Source organism: Chelonoidis abingdonii, chromosome 4 (assembly GCF_003597395.2).
Source record: "Chelonoidis abingdonii isolate Lonesome George chromosome 4, CheloAbing_2.0, whole genome shotgun sequence".
Classification (NCBI taxonomy): domain Eukaryota; kingdom Metazoa; phylum Chordata; order Testudines; family Testudinidae; genus Chelonoidis; species Chelonoidis abingdonii.
The window spans coordinates 72,180,662-72,202,051 of record NC_133772.1 but is presented as its reverse complement, the minus strand read 5'-3'; the positions used below and the strand labels follow the sequence as shown (position 1 = coordinate 72,202,051).

Here is a 21,390-nt window from a genome sequence, read left to right as displayed (position 1 = left end):
GGTGAGATAAGAATGCAGAAAGCAGCAATAACTCTAAATGTCCTTGCCTTGTTGGTAATGATAGAAAATATTTTATTGTGAAGCTCTTAGGCTGGGTGACCTCCCCGTAGCTGCTTCAGAAAAAAAAAAAATCCTTCTGAACTGATTCTGAACCTGTATTCAGGGGCTCACCGCAGTTCAGCGATGTTTTTTGCCATAAGTCTCATTGTTTTGTCTGCTCTAATTGAAACAGCCACTGTTCCCAAAATTCCACTCTTTCCCCTCTACCCCCCATTTTTCAATACTATAAGAGATTTATTTTGAAACATGTTCTCTACTGAACCTGGCACTTGCTGTTCCTGATCTCAATTCTCACTTTAAAAACAGTTGAGAGAACAAAGTATGTGTGAAAATTCACTGGGAAGCCAGTTTTTAATTCCAATAATTGTGTCACTCCTAGCAATCTATTCACACACAGCTCCAGGTTACAGCTGTTTGTTTGGCTGAAGTGAACCTAGGCTGGATGCAGAGGAGATTCAAAGGGTAAAATAATATGACACAAAGAATAGAGCAATCTGAGGATGAAGTAAAGGCTGAATGGCTGAAACAGAAGATAATGCTGAAACCAAGGTCCTGGCTTTTAAAGCATGAATTCCTACCACATGCTGAAAGCAGAGATTCTGAGCCAGGTTCAAAACTCACTCCCTGTCTAGGACTTGGCTCTGCTGGTAAGTCAAAACATAAATTTAAGTCCTAAGTTTCTTCCCTGAATTGGACCGTAACTAGAATTTCCTTCCAGGACCCTTCTCTGTCTTAGTTCTTACTTCTCTCTCCTTCAAGAGCCACTCCCTTCTCCTTTATAACCCAGTTGGAGTTACTGAGCCATACCTGTGTCAATGACCAAGTCATGTGTGGTCTGACCTAATGGTTGGAGCAAGAGTCTTGCCTATCAGTTAGAGCTGAACTCAGAAGGGGTGGTCTTGAAGCAGAGCCAAGGGTCAGAACTGGGAGTCAGAAGCCAAAGCCTAAGCCCCAGGGTAAGCCAAAGAGTCCCAGTCAAAAGGCAAAGCCAAGAGTCAGAGCCAGGAGTCAGAAATCAAAGCTGAAGTCAAAAGTTAACCAGACACACTGCCATAAGCCATAGTTGAGCATCAGAGCTGAGAGTTCAAAACCAGAAGAGAGCTGGGGACTGGTGCCAGGGGCCAAGGCATGTTTAGCAGCCAATGCTCTGCTGTTGCTGCTGAGGTTATAAACCAGGCCACTGGGCCTGCAGCCAGTCAGATCATTCCAGAGCAGAACATTTTGGTCTATTAGTTGCCTAGTAGCAAAGTTTGCAGGAAAGCAGGCCAGCAGCTTGGTTTAGCTAGCCTGACACTGACAGTATCCCCTCCTTTTGAAGGGGTCTTCCATGAGCCATAGGGCTGGGTTTCTCAGGGTATTTGATGAAAGGTGAGCAAGAGTTCTGGGGAGTGGACATGTTCTGCAAGTTCCCATCGTCAATTGTCTAGCCCATAACCTACTGAATCTGTTAAATACTGGAGTTTTTCTTGGACTCATCAGGAGTCCAGAATTTGCCAGATCATGTATTCCTCTTGGCCCCAAACTGTTATTAGCAGGAGGGAGGAGTGATGTATTGTGGGAAGGTAGTCTCAGTATACAGTTTTAAAAGGGAGACATGAAACATGGGGAAGACCTTAAAAGATGCCAGTAATTGCAGACTGGATGCTACAGAATTACTCTGTCCTATGATATGGAAGCGCCCCAAGTACTGATGGCTCAGCTTTCCAGGTTTATGAGTGAATTTAAGGTTTCAGGCAGATAATCAGACCTTTTTCCCTACCATGATGCTGAGGGCCAGCTGATGGTGCGAGTCAGTGCACCATTTGTATGCTGTCTTTGCTTCCCCTAACCACCTTCTGAACTCTTGATGCACCTGGTGGATGCAAGTAGTGAGCTCAGCAGCAGCAGGTACCAGTGATATGGTGGGGATTTCAGAGTGAAAGTGAGTCTGGAACCCATAGTTAGGGGGGGAAAAGGCATCTGATGGGTCAAGGCATGTGTGGCATTATTGCAAGCAAATTCAGTGTGAAGAATCAGGAGCAGCCAGTTGTCTTGGTGATAGTTAAGGAAGCAGTGCAGATACTGTTCAAGGACCTGATTGCCCTGCTCTGCTTGACTATTTGTGTTTGGGTGATACACAATCAAGGTGAAGCATTGATACTCAGGAGACAGAAATTCCTGCCAGAAGCCAGTCATGAACTGGGACCCAAGACCTGACATTACACTCACTCGTAACCCATAGAGATTGAAGATGTTATCCACAAAAAGGCTGTCTGTCTGCAAGGCAGTGAGAAGAGTGTGACACTAGACAAAATGTTTCATATTTGTTAGAAGGTTGATCTCGACAAAAATTGTAGTGATCCCCTGGGAGGGTAGCAATTCCACAATAAAGTCTGAGAAAATGGTGGACAAAAACCTAGGCAGAGTGGGTTAGGGCTGAAGGAACCCAATTGGTCTAGTATGGAGTGTCTTGGTCTACACACAGAGATCACAGGACTTTATGCAAGTTGCTACAGAAGTGCATACGGACAGCTACCAGAAGCTACCAGCTCCTAGGTACCAGGTCTTGAGTTTTGAAGAGGCTGAAGTGCCCTGCAAGAGGGGCATCATGACAGAGTATTAAGACTTGAAGCCTTGTTGGGCCTTCGGGCATGTAGATGTTCTCTTTGTTCAGCAAATCATTAGGACTAACAAGTTTGTTTACATTTACAGGAGATAATGCTTCCTGCTTCTTATTTACGGTGTTACCTGAAAGTGTGAACAGGCATTCACAAGGAACTGTTGTAGCTGACTTGCAAGGTATTTATGTGACGGATATGCTAAACATTCATATGCCCCTTCAAGCTTCGAACATAATCCGGAGGATATGCTTCCATGCTGATAAGGGATTCTGCTTGATAATAATCTAAACCAGTGAGGACCAACACACCTTCATTTTCATCATCTGAGTCAGATGTCACCAACAGAAGGTTAATTTTCTTTTTTGGCAGTTCAGGTTCTGTAGTTTAAGCATCGGAATGTTGCTCTTTTAATACTTTTGCCAGCACATTCCACACCTTATCCCTCTCAGATTTTGGAAGACACTTCAGATTCTTAAACCTTGGGTTGAGTGCTGTAACTGTATTTAGAAATCTCATATTTGTACTTTCTTTGCATTTTGTCACATCTGCAGTGAAAGTGTTCTTAAATCGAACAACATATGCTGGGTCATCATCTGAGACTGACTTAAACATGAAATATATGGCAGAATACAGGTAAAACCATGGAGCAGGAGACATATAACTTCACCAAGGAGTTCAGTCACAAACCTGCAGGGTTCAAGTCATGTTTCTAGCTTTTGCAGTTTTTCAAAATCTCTACCTGTCAGCACTGATAGATTGTCATTTTGAAGAAATAATGTGGCTGTTATAGCAGCTTTATTTCTAAGCAGGCGCAGAACCATACCCATACCAGAGTTCCATCTGGTTGAAATATCTTGTTTAAGAGGTTCTTGTTTCTATCCATTTGCACCTTGTATTTCTAGCTCTGTACTGTTAGCTGGACTGTGTTTGAAATAGCCCACAAGTTTTCTACATTTTGCCAGCCATCATCACTGCGCAGTACTATAATGGATCACTGCAGACTGTCAGCAATGCATGTCATATGTTCAAAAGACAAATGACTGGCTACTGCTATCATATTACTTACACTGTCAGTACTAATTGTTGTTACCTTTTCTTGAATATTCCATTATTTTGCAACATCCAAGAAACTCACTGCACATTTCAGTATAATATCTCTCTTTAGTAGGAGTTACTGTTAAAACTATGATTGCAATGTCCATGCAGGATCAATCAAGTGTGCCCAGGGGCAGCTCTATGTATTTTGCCACCCCAAGCACGGCAGTCAGGCGGCTTTCGGAGAGAAGCCTGAGGGAGGTCTGCTGGTAATGCGAATTTGGTGGCATGCCTGCGGGAGGTCTGCCAGTCCTGCACCTTCGGCATACCTGCCACCAAATTTCTGCCAAAACCGCGGAACCAGCGGACCTCCCGCAGGCATGCCGCCAAAGGCAGCCTGACTGCTGCCCTCCTGGCAACCAGCAGGCCGCCTCCTTCGGCTTGCAGCCCCAGGCACATGCTTGGTACTCTGCTGCCTGGAACCACCCCTGGGTGTGCCACAAGTCAAAGATAGATGTGATTACTCAAGGGTGTCCAGTGATTACTAGTCAAAGCAAGAGCTAGTGCATTTTTCAGAAGCTCTGACTTGTAGTCTTCTAGTTGTTATATAGGTCATGTATTCGTGATGCAGTGGTTCCTCAGAAGGGCAAGGTGTCTGACTGATTGGAAGATGCAATTTGAATAACGTTTCTTAGTCCTCTGTTGTTTATAGTGTTGAGTGATCTGCAGCCCATAGCTATCCACTTTGCAATAGCTTTGGTAAAGCTGTTGTACTTTATTTGATCCATGGGCTTATAGGGATCCTGAAACTCTGTAAACATACTCTGTCGTGGCTGGTGGGATTAATTTGCTGTTGGTTGGTTATCTGTAGCATAAGAACTGGAGGTAAAAGCATGTTTAGCACATAAGTGGTACTGCAGATTTGAAGGGGGGGGATGGATAGCTCAGTGGTTTGAGCATTGGCCTGCTATACCCAGGATTGTGAATTAAATCCTTGAAGGGGCCATTTGGGGAACTGGGGTAAAAATCTGGGGATTGGTCCAGGTTTGAGAAGGGAGTTAGACTGGATGACCTCCTGAATTCCCTTCTAACCCTAATATTCTATTATCTTAGTATTGCAATAGCTACAGATAACCATCTTTTTATCCAGAGAACCATCTAGAAATTTTTTAAAAATAAACTTCCCATTCAAAATACCTGAACTACTGTTGCTTTGCTCCATTAACTCTTTCTGATATTTAATCACTCCAAATCATGAGAACACAGTAGATCTGTGCCAGTGTCCTCCAAGTGATGAAATACTGTAAGTGAAGATGGTCAAAACAGAGGTGGGCAAATAACACTCATTAAAAAAGTGTTAATTTGTTTTGCATTAATCCCTTTTGTTAACTGTGATTAATTGACAGCCCACTTAGAATGATACAAAATTACATGCCGCACATCAAATAGATTAAAAATTGGCTAATGAAAAATTGCAGGTGACAGAAAAAATAGAACAGTGGTAAATATTGAAAAAAGATAGGTCAAGGATTCAGAGTGATCTGGATTGCTTCGTAATCTGGGTATGAGCAAACAATATGTATTTTAATATCATTAAATGTAAATATATACATTTAGGAACAAAGAATATAGGCCATGCTTACAGGATGAGGGATTCTATCCTGGGAAGCAGTGACTCTGAAAAATATTTGGGGGTCATGATGGATAATCAGCTGAACATGAGCTCCCAGTGTGATTCTGTGGCCAAAAATGCTAATGTCATCCTGGGATGCCTAAACAGGGGAATCTCAAGTAGGAGTAGAGAGGTTATTTTACTTCTGTATTTGGCACTAGTGCAACTGCTGCTGGAATACTGTGTCCAGCTTTATGCACAGTTCAAGAAGGATATTAATAAAATTTGAGAAGGCTCAGAGAAGAGACACGAGAATGAATAAGGGATTAGAAAATATGCCTTATAGTAATAGACTGAAGAAGCTCAATTATTTAGCTTAACAAAAAGAAGGTTAAAGGGTGATTTTAATACAAATTATAAGTGCCTACATGGGAAACCAGTATTTAATAATGGGATCTTCAGTCTAGTAGACAATGGTATAACATGATAATGGGTGGAAGCTGAAATGAGACAAATTCAGCTATAAACAAGACTTTTTTTTAAAAAAAACAAAACAAAAAACTATACTTAGAGTAATTAATCATTGGTACAATTTTCCAAAGATCATGGTGAATTCTCCATCACTGACCATTTTAAAATCAAGACTAGATATTTTTCTAAAAGATATACTCTAGCAATTATTTTGGGGAAATTCTATGGCCTGTGTTATACAGAAGTTAGTATTTCCTCTGATAGGTCTCCAGATTACAATCTGGGCACCATTGTGGACAACTCAGTGAAAACCTCTGATGTCATAGAAGCAAACAGTGTTATGATGCATTAAAGACTAGGTTGGAGAATAAAACTGAAAACATTCTAACATTACTATATGCCTGGTATTCAGCATTCAGCACTCGTCACCCCATCTCAAAGAAACAGAAATAGAAGGACTTCAGACAGATAGGAAACAAAAATGACTAGAGGCATGAAAAGACTTCCAAATGGGATTGAAAAGACTGAGGCAGTTTATTTTAGAGAGGAAAAAAAATAAAAGGGGTCATGATAGAGTTTCTCAAATAATAATGAATGGTAGAAAGAAATTAAATCTGGCTCTGCTATTTACTCTTTTTTGCATAATACAAAACTATGTACGGGGACGTTTGAGGAAGTTGAAAGGCAACAAATTAAAGTCTGATGAAAGTGTTCCTTTTTTACACAATACACAACTAACTTGTGGAACTCATTGACACAAGGGGTACCATTGAGGCCAACGGTTTAGCAGTATTTGACATATATAGAGATAATTGGAACATCAACAGTTATATTAGATAGGATAAAAATATGAAATTCAAACCCACATGCTTCAGGGCAGAAGCCATCCTATAACTGAAGGAGTACAGGAAGAAACTTCCCTGTACAATAAATGAGCTTTTCACCTTTCTCTGAGCATCTGGAGCTGGTCACTGATAGTGAAAAGACACTGGATGAGAAGGACCCCTGTTCTGATCAGTTATAAGAATTCCTAAATTATGTGTCTTCCATTTGAAACACTTGACTGGCTAGGGTACACTCTCAACTGACCCCAGAGTCATCCTCCAAAAGACTAAGAGAAAATGGCAAGTGTTTCTTCTACCCTTCTTGCCAATGTGTTCTTTTTTCCTTAAATGTGTCTTTTATCGTGTACCCAATATACTTTAAAAAAGAAATCACATTTGCATCACACTGATGGATGTATTGTTTCTTCACTAACCCCTTTTTCAATTAGCAGAAAACCTCAGGTGTTCTCCACAGCACACATGTGGCTCTGAAGTGGATAACCTGGATCAGTGCCTATCAGTCTAGATGCACTATGAACAGACCTCACTTTAACATGCCTAAGTCTTGCTAGCCACCCCCTTGTCCAGGTAGAAAATCCCACTTGCCTGCCTCATACTCAGTCATATCCCCAATGCTCAGAGATCAGGCAAGTCTTTCTTTGAACCTAGAGAGGTCACTCCTTGGAAAGTCACTTATACACACCTTCCACTTAGGCATTTTAGAATATGTCTACACTGAAATTACAAATACACTACTGGTCTGTGTTAGGCTTATGGGGCTCAGGCTAAGAAGCTGTTTATTGCAGTGTAGACATTTGGGCTTCAGCTGGAGCATGGGCTCTAGGACCCTGCAAGGTGACAGGGTCCCAAAGCTTCAGCTGCAGCCCTAGCCCAAATGTCTACATTGCAATTAAACAGCCCCTTAAGCCCAAGCCCCATGAGCCCAAGTCAGCTGTCAAGGGCTAGTTGTGGATGTCTAACTGCAGTGTAGATATACACTATCAGGCTTTGAAAATTCAGGCAAACCCAGTAATAGGACATAGGTCTCCTAGTCCTGTAGTGTGTCCAGAGGACCATGCTGCCTTCCAGGTGTTTACACATAGCGGGTTAAGTTCCTTCCAAGAAAACCCAGGACGCTGTCTGCTTGAGCCCAGCCCCAGTAAGTATGATAGCTTTGACTAAGTCTCATCTAGTGGCAGTCAAGCCTATAAAACCATTCTGTGTGATTTAACAGTACTGGCCAGGGTGATTTGCTGCTGCCATGGGACTCAATAACTAAATTGTGGTTCATTAGAAACAAAAGCCAGAGAAGTTCTTTTCCTCAAGATATTTCAAGTATTAATTATTTTCCGCACACACACTTTTCTGCTGAATTTACTGACACAAATGGATAGGAAAATGTGTTCCTATCAGACAATGGCACTTTGAAGCTGGGACATCTTTCTTAATTCCTTGCACGCAGGGGAGTTTGACACCACTTTTTGGATGCACTGTGTGACAATTTAAAAATGAAAGTAATCTTTCAACAGCTTGAATGGCTTTCTTTTTGCTTTCAACAGACAACGTGAAAAGAAGTAATGACAAAAAAAATCCTTTTAATTTAAAATTCTTCCAAAATACCATCACTTTTCTACCCAAAAATATGCAACTTTACAAAAATTGAATGGTAGTTATCTTGCAGAAAAAGCAATTTGAATAACTTAGTAGAAACAAAATGTTTTACACTCAGCTCAAATGTTTCTTTTCTCCCATCTATCCAGCACACTATGAGGCAAACTATTTATTTATGTATTTATTTATTTATTTTTAAAGGAATTATGCTAATCTTTAGGTTGACAGTAACTACAGTGTGAATGATGTGCTTCCTAATAGCATGCATCTCTGGTGAAGAGCTGGATCAGTATTTTAAAAAACACCTTTTATAAAAATCCAGTTATATTTTTTGGTTGATAGCCACCCCTTCTTCCCTGTTTGTTTATAGGAAAAAATGTTTCCTGTTAGCTGACTATTGCAAGCATCAGACAATCCTAAAGCACTTAATTTTCATTAGGTGGAAAATGTTGTTCACTTATGTTTTCTAAGAACACATCGAAACCTAAAGAATAGTAGTACCCCTATACATTCAGCCTGAGTGATATTTATCTTAGGTGAAGGGAAAGAAATAAAAAACTAAAATAATTTCTCCATGAGAGAGAGTAGTACTAATGATCTTGAACTGAAACTCAAAATGACAGCTACCTCCTGTAGGTAGTTTGGGAGTTCTACTACTACAGGGGTTGGAGTCTGTCATTAATTTTATAATTCACGGCAAAGAAAAATTTATTAATAATAGGTTTAAAAAGAGGTCTGAATAAACTGGAGCCAGACCATCCTAATGATCTGTGAAAGGCTGTACTTTGGTTGGTGAGGTCCTGGGATTGACACAGCTACAACAACACTGTGTACTTTGGTTGGGCATTTCAAAGACAGCTACTAGTCTTTGGCAAAAATCCTTACCTCATGCTTAGTATAATGAAGGAGCAAACCCTGTCCTGTATTTTATCTACAGAAAGCTATTACAGAAAATGTGAGGAGGGTATTGCCCTGGCGGATAGATTTATAAATTGGGAGGTGGGAGAGAAGAAATGGGTGGGATACGTAGGTGCAGCAGCAAGAGGCTTTCATTCAGACCATGGGAACTCAAAGAAGATATTTGATTTCTAGTCATGTATGATTTTCCTTTCTTCTCTGTAACAACATTAATGGGAGTCTGGAATTTTGCAATCTGTTCAGATGAGATATGTTATGCAAACCATTTCTTTCATTTTAATAGGATTTTCACTTTATTTTAACCTTGTTTTTAAGCAAACTCCTGTTGCATGGGTGTTTCACGCAGATGGACCTCAACTAGATGAAATCCCTCAACATCTAGAGTGAAGTGCTGCAGCGTGTTTCCCTTCTGCTGGTGCCAGTAAAAGCAACAAGAGCTGGCTTCAATGTGTCTGGGTTCCTTCTAGGATAATAAATAAAACCTGGGTCAAGCCCCCATCCAGTGTCATACTCTTATATCTGCCTGGCAAAATACAAATAAAGCCTCCCTGATCATCTTTGCAAGTGGCTTTTCAAGGACTCATTGGTCTGTTAGGACATGGACTACAAGTGTCTCTGTACAGAAAAAAAGGGGAACATAACTAAAAGAAACATGAAAAGATATATATAGTCATACAAACAACCCAAAATTAACACAGCAGGAGGGAAACCTTCTTAGTCCAAAATAATACATGATCTGCCAGGCAATGTAGGTCTAGAGTCCTGTTTTGCCATAAACCCCACTCACAGATAAAGTCATTCTCAGTGGTAACCAGAATGCATCCAAGGTGACTCTCTGCTGCTGGTCTTGTTCAATCTTGACAGAACTGTGCTGTCAGGTCCCACTCTGATGAGTGGTTACCCGGTTCAGCTCAGTGATTTCAGCTGTGCTTTTGCCAGCCAGGTGAGCTGGAGTCCTATGAAGTGAACACTTTACTGCCATCACCACTAGCTTGGTTGGGCATCTCTGTGGAGTCCTTCATACAGGGCACAGAGTCTTCAAGTGAGGAACTGAGAGCAGAATAGGACTTGTGGCAGAGTCCCTGCTCCCAGGTATAGAGCTCCTTATCCAAGACGGAGTCCTTTCCATTTTCTCTTGATGAACTGAATCAAGAGATTTAGTTGGGGATTGGTCCTGCTCTGAGCAGGGGGTTGGACTAGATGACCTCCTGAGGTCCCTTCCAACCCTGATATTCTATGATTTAAGCTTTGTTATCCAACCAAAGCCCATTTCTTGTGCACACAGGCTGACCCCTCACCCTTAAATTCTCAAAACAATTTAAGATTAAATGATGTTTTACAGATTAAAGATGATTTTACCATTTAAGGTGGCTTCAGCACTTGAGTCACTTTTAATCCTTAATGCAATTTATGCTCAAAGCATTGTAAGGTGATAAAATAGCTTCATTTCATAACGTCACAAATTTAAACTTAAACTGCCTTAAATCTTTTGAAGTGATTTATACTTCTAAATCACTTTAGGACTTAAACCAAAGTCCTCGAAAATCATGTCAGTTCTGCTACTGACTCCCTCCGTCATCTTGGGCAGGTAATATAGTCTCAATTTGTCTCAGTTTCCCCACCTATAAAACAGGAATAATAATATTGTGAATCATGTCAAGAATTAATTAACTGGTTAACATCTGCATAGCATTTTAAACATGGAAGGGGTATGTAAATGCTATCATATGCTGTGTTTACAGTGTATGGATGCATATATACAATAAATAATAGATATGTCATATTATAGAAGTAGTTGTGCACACTTTTAAGCATAGGTGCTGGAACAAGGTGTGCTAGGGTGCTGCTGCGCCTCCTGGCCTGAAGTGGTTTCCATTATATACACGGTATGCAGTTTGGGTCAATGGCTCTTAGCACCCCCACTATACAAATTGGTCCAGCACCCTTGCTTTTAAGCATGTACAATCTGACTGTTTCTCATTTTCCCTTTGGGTTACTGAGAAAATGCTTATCAATGGTAATATGATGAAAGAAGACTTCTGAGATGTTGAGCATATATGGTACCTATACCTTCAATGACATGACCACATTAAAGTACTGCCTCTTGAAACAGCTTTCTCAACTCTGTATGCAGTTCACTCTTTTCCTGGAAACAGCTAGCTGTGCTTCATGTATAGAAAGCTGCCCACTAAGGCAAGATCAGAGCATAATAATGTTGCAAGTCATATGTCTTGTCACGGCTGTTGACCCTGACCTGAACAAAATTAGAGGAGGCAAATGTAAAATGGAACATGCAGCGGCAGAAGACACGAGTTTCAAGTATAGAGGTGAACATGAAATATATCCAAAGGTCACTACAGTTATTTTGGAGACTGGCTAACTCTCTGTTTGTGTGTGTGTGTGTGTGTGTGTGAAACTTTATTTTTTAATTTATTATAAAGGAAGAACATACAGTACATACTGATAAATGCTGGAGAAAGATTGACAATATATCCAATAACCTTTGGGGGAGGTGGAAAAGGAGAAGTTACAGGTGTGGTAATGCCGAGAGACAGATGAAGTGACTTTAGGTAATCAAAGTAAAAATTGTTGCCTGACAGAATCCCAGCAGCAAGGCCCTCCTTTTGTGAGATACGTGATGAGTTTTTACAGTGTTATAGTATTAGAGTTTTATGTTGTATGATATTCACCAAGTGACAATATGACCCTTTTCTCCCCCAAGATGTTATCACTTCTCTATAGCAAAGTAATTCTGCTGCTGCCTTACTAGAGATGAACTCATGAATCAGTGATGTGAGCAGAGGTGGCATTCCAGATAGCATTCTCTGAAATCTATAAATCCTTTAAGAAAGACAGTTTCTGTGTTGCCATCTGTTGTTATTGTGTCCCAGTCTACAATTCAATTTTAAAACTGGGGGTGACTTACTAAAGTACTAAATGGAGAAGAGTCACCAGGAGATTAAGGAATCAGCACATTTGATGGGCTCAAGGTGATGAAGTCCAGCTATATTTATCTGTATTTCTAGTTAGTAGTGATCACAAATACTGGAGTACAATTTGCTTTCATAATCTTTAATCATGCCCTTTCATGCTAGCAGAAGTTATCAGCAAAGTATTACTAGAGAACAGAGTCGAATATATTTATTGCCTTCAACATGTTGTCAAAAACCAAAGATGTGAATGCTCTCTGCAAATGTTCAATAATTAAGCCTCATTACATTTCTGTAAAAATTGTGCTAATATGTCTACTTTAAAGAAAATACAAATAATAATACTCAACATTTACTTCAGGAGTAGGCAACCTATGGCATGGGTGCCGAAGGCGGCACTCATGCTGATTTTCAGTGGCGCTCACGCTGCCCAGGTCCTGGCCACCAGTCTAGCGGGCTCTGCATTTTAATTTAATTTTAAATGAAGCTTCTTAAACATTTTAAAAACCTTGTTTACTTTACATACAATAATAGTTTAGTTATATATTATAGACATAGAAGGAGACCTTCTAAAAACGTTAAAATGTATTACTGGCACACAAAACCTTAAATTAGAGTGAATAAATTAAGACTCAGCACAGCACTGCTGAAAGATTGCCGACCCCTGATTTACATAGTACTTTATATGCTCAAAGCATTGTTCAGACTATAAGTAATCCTTACAGCACCTTTACGGTGTAAATGGATAGGTATTATTATTCTTATTTTACAAATATGAAAACCAAGACAAAAGAGAAAGTGATTTGTCCAAGGTCACACAGTACATCTGTGTCAAAATGATGATTAGAATTCAGGATCCTCTGATTCTGAACCCTGTGCTCAACTTCCTTCAGCATCAAAAAATGTAAGATTTTAAGCTTTGACTGAAAGCAGATAGACTTTAGCATGAGAGGACTCCGCTGACTAGAAACTGATGGGGAAACTGAGGCATGAAGAGACAAAGTGCCATGCTCTATGCCACAGAACAAATCAGAGGCATATCCAAGGCAGAGAAGGACTCCTGAATCCTAAATCGTTGTCATATCCAATACAGCACTTCCCTTGGCCACAGTTCATGTGGATGAGTTTTCCTATTAATTCCTTCATTATTTGTCTCTCCTCTTGAGCTGAAGCTATAATCTATTCTAGACCTGGGAATTAGCTCACAGAAAGCCCTTCTAGCTTTTTCTATCTGTTTTCTGTAGAACCACTCATATTGTGAAGAAGTGAAAGATGAATTATCAGTTCTCGTTTGCAAGTCAATATCAAATATATTTACATAACATCTACAAAAGAACCATAATGTAATGTGACTTTGTGCTAGTCATTTTAATTATTTTGTTTTTAAGATGTTTAAAAATATTTTCATCTATAAAGGATCAAGCATGGTTACCTCTGATTCATGGGTTTCCTTATGTGTTATTCCCAACTAGTATTTAGGCAGCCGCCTAGTTTAGGTGACATCAGAATACACTAATAATTAATAATGACTAGTCCGTGAAAATCATTCATGAACAATCCATAGGCTGAAAAATATTCCTTCATAGTATATGATGAGATCTTATATATAAATTCCAAAGTTTGGATTGGAAAATGCGCAATTGCTAACCCCAAAAAAGAACTAAATCCAGCCTGATCCACACTTAAGAAAATTGAACCATTTTAAAAAGCTCCATGAAAATTCATTTCCAAGCTAATTTGTTTCAAGAAGGAAATATACTGTAAGTTCAGTTGCTGGTGAATGAGTTCAGATCGCAGTCCACATGCTGAACTGCAGCAGATAACAGAAATAAAAGGAGCGTGGGACAAAGATCAGAGGGCTATACTTAGGGAGAAGATCATAGACTGAATCAAGTAAGTACTGACTAACTGAGAATAATACCAGCCATTGATTCATCATCAATCTCACTTCCTGTAGCACAATGTTTTTCCTTTGGAGATACTCAATACAACTATTTGCTCAGCTGAGCTTGTGAGATCTGATGGAATCACAGAACATGCTGGCATTATTAAACAATTTTATTCCAGCTGAAACATTTAAAAAAGTTATCCACTAAGCCCAACATACTGTGTAGTCTATTTACTTCACTTATGATTTAAATATGACGAGAGAGTGTGAGAGAGAGATTGTTCTTGCACTGCTTAATACAGTAGTTTCTAATTTACTTTGCTTGTCAGGAGACTCTTGTAAATAAAACATTACATTTCGGGAGCTCCTTTCTACTGGATAAATATTTTGAATAATTAATAAAGCAGCATCATTCCATTTCCCAGCATTTAATTTAATGTTTACACATAAATGCATTGTAGTAGATGATGACATATCACACCTCGCCATGGGAACATGAAGGCTAGGATTTCTCATTTGGTTTCTTTTCATACTATATTTAGTGGGAGCTCTTCATCAAAATGTAAGTATTATGGGTGAAAAGGAGGACAGTGTGACTAGAGTTTAAATCTTATAAAAGAAGCAACCTCGTCACCTCTTGCAGAATCCAACTTTAACCATTACTTAGTAACTATGTGCAATGAAAGTGAGTGGGTTTGGAATCTATTAAATCTCATTCTGTTTTCTGCTGAAGCTGTGTCGATTTTTACAAAATATTTTTTTTTCTTTCAGTGTTGACAGGAGATGATAAAGCATCAGAATGGACTTAGCTGCTGGTCCGGGTAGACCCATGAACCAATGTGGAGTTACATTAGAGTCATTTGCAGTATCAGGTCCCTAGTGACTATAGGTGGGGCAAATGGCTAATATTTTACTTGTGACTATTACTTATCTAAATTGATATTTCATGGCAGGTATTGTGGTTACAGCAGGGGTTTCCAGTTAGACTAGACTAGACTAGACAGTGCTCACAACCATTTGTTGGAATTCAAGATGGCTCCTCAGTTCAGCTATGGTAAACAATTCCAATCTCACCAATTTCAGTTTGCTGTGATAGGACATAAGTGTAACTGGCAGTTCCCTCATTACTACTAATTACTATCACAAATTGCCTAAGTTTATACTCAGGACCGGCTCTAGGTTTTTTGCCGCCTCAAGCAAAAAAAATTTTGGCTGTCCCCACCCCAGCCCTAGGCTCCCCCCGCAACCCCCTGCTGCCCCAGCCCTGGGCTCTCCCCCCCATCTGTACCCTCTGCCACCCCAGCTCTGGCCTCTCCCCTACACACACACCCTGTGCTGCCCCAGCTCTGGGCTGCCCCCTTTCCCCCTACAAGTGCCCCCCACCTTCCTTCCACCCCAGCCCTGGGTCACTGGTAACTTGCTCCCAGGGAAGGTCATTCAGCAGGAATTTTGGATATGCACAAAACACAGACAGGATTGGTTCCCATATGGTTACAGAACTGCAGTAAAGTGGAACAATTTTCAGCTTGTGTGATTGGAGGATATCTGGATGCATATTACATGACTGTACTCCATAAATGAGGAAAAGTTGAGGTGCCTTTATTATTCTTTTGTTCCACTCTTTGTTTCTATAGGGAATTTGCCAATGCAATATCACTGTCTTCTTTATAAATAAATACAATGAAAAAAAAAAAAAAAAAGGCAATCGGTGTTGATAAATAGCGAATTCAGTCCTAAACCATGGGAAAGCAATTTCTTTGCTAATTTCATCCTTACTTTTTGGCTACAGCAAATTATTATACAGTTGGATCAGTATTATTTTGGATCTGTGGAGAAATAATGTAGAGAGACTGCCCAAACTGAGCTTGGGTGCTCCTGAATTTAAAGGAACAGTCAATTTCTGCTTTCATGGCTCAGAAGTGGAAATCCTTCTAAGTGCCTGGTACTGTATCTAAAGCTGCTCAGGTCCAGAGCCTCCCCTCCCTTACTTTTCATTTTAAATTCTAGTGGGATCCATGAACCTCCCTTGCTAGGCTTCAGATAGAGGGGCACTGTCCATTTAGTCCACCCAATTCCTTCTTTGGAGGCTGCAACATGAGGTCACACCACTATCCCTAATCCAGTCTGGGGATGTCTTCTGAAGGAGATAGCTGGGCCAAAGCCTGCTACTCCTTGGGCACACTTGTTCCCCAGTCACAGTGCCACCCCACTCTAACAGTGAGCTCTCCATTCACAGCAAGCTGCAGCGTGAGGTTTCAGCTACCATTCTCCCTCCCCCTCCCTTTCCTGTTGATAGCAGCCAAGGGAATGCTGGGAAATGTAGTTATTTCCGTGCTCCAGGGCTAGCTCTATAGGCAGGGAGCTAACCAAGGAATTACAGCTCCAAGGGCTCCCTGTTGGTTCTCAGCTCCCAGGCTGGAACCCTGCTGCTGCTACCCCTGCAGATAAGCTGCCCCAAGCACCTGCTTGCTTTGCTCATGCCTAGAGCCACCCCTGCTTATACTTGAAAAATGTAATCACCAGCCTAAATTCATTTCAGGGCTCATTCTTGGTTATCCTGGTAGAGGCCTCTGTCAGCACTCACTGAGGAGGTCCCAGTGATGGAAATGACTTATTTTTTTCTCTAATGGGTCAAGGCAACCTACAATGTGTTTGGTGCTTGTGGGAAGTGGGGTAACCAAAGCAGGAAAGGAATACTCTTCTGATTCGGTACATTCCCTTCAAAAGTCTTCTCTGGTAGGGTTGCATGAAGCTATACTTATGAATTAAAGATGCCTTCAACTGGCAGTAATCCTAAAAAAGAGCAAATTCTGGCCTTGTCTACACACAAAAATTGTACCAATTTAATTATACCGATATAGTTCCCTATGGGAATAACTATACTTGTATCTTGATGCCTGTATAACTGTGTCAAAACTAGGAATTGTAAAAATTGTTTTTATATCAATTTAACTATTTTAGTTAAGGGTAGAAAAATCACACCACTAAAAAAATAGTTACATTGATATGTAAAAAAAACCCCAACAACCTGTGTAGACAAGACCCAAAGTAAATTAAATCGCACTGTATCAACTTTACATAATCTGGTCCATTATTTATTAGTTATATAGGGAATGTGTTTTGCTGATAATATTGAAAAAATGAACCAACAATAATTGCATATTTATGAAGTGCTCTGCACTGCAGAGAGTCAGTTAAGGCCACTTCTCTCTTCTCACATTTCAAGGATGTTCTTATTAAATGAGAACTTAGGCCTTTGAAGCTAATTGAGGATCATATGGTTGATGCACTAATAAAATAGTGTTTTACTGATTCTGTGTTTGACTAAGGTAAGATGTGTTTTTTTGGGGAAGAGCAAAACGGGGGAGGGGGGCATATTTTTTTCCTTCTTTCTCATGTTGGAAATTGCTCATCGCTGATATAGAAAAATGAGAATAAAAAGGCTACAGAGGATGTCTGTGATAGATCAGCCACTTTTCTACTTTGATTACAAATTAAGAACTCTGCGTGTGCTGGCAAAATGAAAAAGAATCAGAGTTCACCAGTAAAGCTTTAACTAAAGGATACAAGAAGACAAATCAAAACATCATTATGCAACCCAGAATTAGAGACTGTAATAAGTTATTTTTAAAAAAATGCTTGTTAGTGTAGGGAATATAGAGGCAAGTGATCTGTCTGTGTGATAAAGAGATTTCAGCTGGAATACAGAAAAGGGAGGTGAGAAAACCATCACACAGTTATGCCAATACAAAAAATTTATTCAGACAGACAAACCAGGGATTATTTTCATTCAAACAGGATCAATGATTCCCTTGGATATAAACAAGGGATAGATTCACCCAAGTTTCTATGTAGGCAAAAGTCAGTCTATGCATGCCATGACGATGATAAGATACAAAGTATGCTGAGTTGTAACAGTGGGGACACACATTGCCTATGATCTCCTTTCCACCAGAGGGCTTAGAGGATGGGCAGACTGATCAGAATAAAATTGGTGGTACTGGCTGAGGATAAATGGTGAATATGGCAGCAGAAAGATGGAGGGGATTCAGTGCATCACCACTGCTATATCCATCAGTGGTGCTCTTACAGATAGCCCAGCTTAAAGCTGCTTGTCCCAACAGCTGGTAGTAATGATGTCTACACTCCCTGGGTTGGAGCAGCCATCCGAGTGCCCCTGGGACTGACTGTGATTCTAAGGCTTTGTGCTGTTTTTCTTTCCATGACACCATCAAATTCCTTTAAATATTTATAAACAGAAACATTCCAAATGATGCTCCTTTTGTAACAGGAATAAAATGGCATCTGTCTAAGCAAATGTTTAATAGCTACATCCTACGCAGTGGCTAAGATAAATTAAAGAGCACTCTGTAACTCATAAGTAATGCTGGATAATGTTCAGATGAGTAACTTCTGATTGTGCATCATCTTTCCTTTAGTTCCCTTTTATTATCTCCCTGAAAGTTTGATACTGTAATTTGAATTAAACTTAAAACCTGAAAGGAAAGCTCAGCTATAACAGCCAAGTCCATAAATACTTGAGTAAAGAAGTTCTTCCTGGCATCAGTTTAGGTCAAGAAGATACATATTTTACCTTCTTCAATGTATTAATTCCCTCATTGAGTGAGTTTTTATGCTGGTAACAGGTGTGGGTTTGACTGCTATGAAGACTGAAGTTCTTGATTTATTTGCAGAGCAGCTGCAGTGCATGCAGGAGCAGAGCAAGCTCCTCTCCACCTCCATCCACATCAATCCCCATCAGTGTGGTTCAAATTGGAGTTGCAGGGACATCATGAGGGCTGAGAAGATAGCTCAGTGTAAGTGTTCATTCATTCCTTGGTTTCTCTGCTGAGACCACAGATCAGTGCCAGTTGTCAGTGATTTTGTGGTATGTAAGTTCACTAATGAGATCATGAATTCTTTTCACTGAGATCACCAAACAGCCACTTCATCCTCAAGTGACCTCTTGTAGGTTGCTGCAATGATCAATCTTATTCCATCTCATTTTCAAAATATGAGGCTACAAGCTGTACTTGACCAATGCATTTCACAGATGCATAGTGCTTGCAGTAGATAAATACATGTATGAAAATCAGCTGGCAGTATCCTATTAGGGAAGGCAAAATGCTGCTAGCTTAGAGAGGAAAACACCTCAAGGAATTAGCTAACACCTTGACTGTACCCTCTACAGAAGACAAGGCATCTTCCGTTTGATTATCAGAGTAGCGCATGGCCTCTGGGTATTTCTAGATTTCCATTGGTTCATTGCTAATGAAGTTGCAGCAGCAGTAACGACCTCCCTTTTCCACCTCTGGAGATGAAGTAGACTGTATATTCCTCTTGGGTAAGACCTAACAACACCTCAGGTCTGAACTATTGTAACTCTCTACCTAGGATTGTCAGTGAAGACTAATATAAAAGTCTAGCTATTACCCCACTCAGCAGTCCACCCTTTGAGCAGGCTTTTCACGAAGAGTGCATCACACAGTGCTCCACAACCTCCACTAGCTTCCTATTTGTCTGTGGCTCCAGTTCAAGTCCTGGACTTCATCTTCAATGTTTTGGGACCAGGCTACTTCAGAGATTCTTTTAATCCATGATGGTCCACAAGGCAGCTGTGCTCACCAGTGACACAGGATATTAGAAAGGCCCAGAATTAAACTTTGGGGAGTTATAAGCCCTCAGGATTCTCCTTATTGCATCCGTAATTCCTGAGCAGCCTACGTGTAGAAATTAGAGTGAGCCCTAGTACTATTTTCAGATCCTGATACAAATTCCACCTGTTTGAAAAATGCTGATACAATAAGAGAAGGATGGGGCTGGAGTAGGGAGAAGAAGAGAGAGATTTTAAAAAAGAAAATAAAAAAACCCCCAAAGTTTAAGCATATGACTACCAGGAATGCAGATACAGCTGAAAGTCTTAATTTTATTGCTAGTCTGTTTCAGATAGGAGTCTTTGGTGGATTTTTGTCGTTGTCAAATTGATTGAAAGCTGCAACATATGGCCCTGATGAGAGCACAATGATAAAATGTGTCTTGGTTTTACCTGTCAAATTCATTTCTTCATTTATTTCTCAATTCCAAGAAAGTGCCATCTGCCTCCACATACACAAAATAGCAACTTTCTGTACAAATTTTCTGAAGTAAAATCACAGTTAGGAAAAGAGAAGGGGTCAATGAATTGGCATTTCACCTTACCAAAAGGCCAGTGAATGCTCTTATTCCTCACAAGGAACTCTGGGCACAATTCAGTTCTTGCTTAAATCAACAGCAAATCTCCCATTGATTTCAGTAGGTCCTCCCCCCATATCTTCAAAGAATTCTTCACTGATCAGTTGGGCTAGAATAGAATTGTCCATGTTTTCACTCAGTTCATCCAACACTAAGTTTAGATAGGCATGCGCTGAGGTCACATTTTTGTATACATTTTTTATTAAATTCATGGGAATTCATTGTATAATGCTAATTAGAATGTAAGAAAGAAAGTTCTCATCAAAAGTTCAGGTAAATGTGTACCATCATTCTTTATGCACAATTTAAAAATAAAAAGCCCTCTATAGCATCCTTCATATTGTAGAAATTGACTTTTTTATTAATAAAGCACTACAGTATGAAAAGTGCAATTATGTATTTTTGGAATTCTCTTTGAAAAGCAATCCCAACATAAATGTAGTTAAATTACATAATTTTTTTCTGTATATATTTTTAGTGGTGTTAAAGGAAGCAAACAAGAATTAATGGATAGCTGGAGGAGAATAAACCAAATTAAAAGTTCCCTAGGAAAGGCTGAACCATTTAAGGTGTAATATGAACAGACTCAAAGCTTCTCCCAAACCTAAAATTAAGGCCCAAACTTATGAGAGATTTGGAAAATGAAAAAAAAAAAAGGAAATTATCTACAATTTTGCTTCCCCTACAACTTCTTAGTTTGGGCCAGAAATTAATCAATAAAGACTATTCTTGCTCTAATTTCAACCATATGATAAACTCTCTTTTCACAACATTTCCAGACGTTGCAAATGGTGGCTCACAGGAACAGATATGCCATAAACTCATTGGTGTATCACTTCTTGTTTGATAAATGTAAAATAGTCATAACCCTCTAATACTAACAGTAACTTAATATTTTGATCTGATTTTAAGAGAGCTGAACATCCACAGTGCCCACTCAAATTCCATGGGAATTGCATAGTTAAATTATGATATTCAGGGATGCTGAGCACAAAGAGGAAGAGAACTACCCCTACACATTTCCATTATCAAACATCAGTTGCTAATGCAATATTCACAGAATGGGCTTTAACAGGGTCTTGTAAGAAGTGAATTATCCCAGTCATTTTGTTAATACAAAATCCTGCTAAAGATACACACCCTTGTTAACCCCCTCTGGAGTGTAATATGTTAGTCTCTCTCAGGGTAACAAACTCTTAAACCTGGTCCT

General features: G+C 39.8%; 1 pseudogene; it reads right to left on the bottom strand.

Annotated features, from left to right (window-relative positions):
• Positions 1-2,581: 2,581 nt before the first annotated feature.
• Positions 2,582-21,390, bottom strand: part of LOC142046686 (E3 SUMO-protein ligase ZBED1-like) — an 87,409-nt pseudogene continuing 68,600 nt past the window's right edge.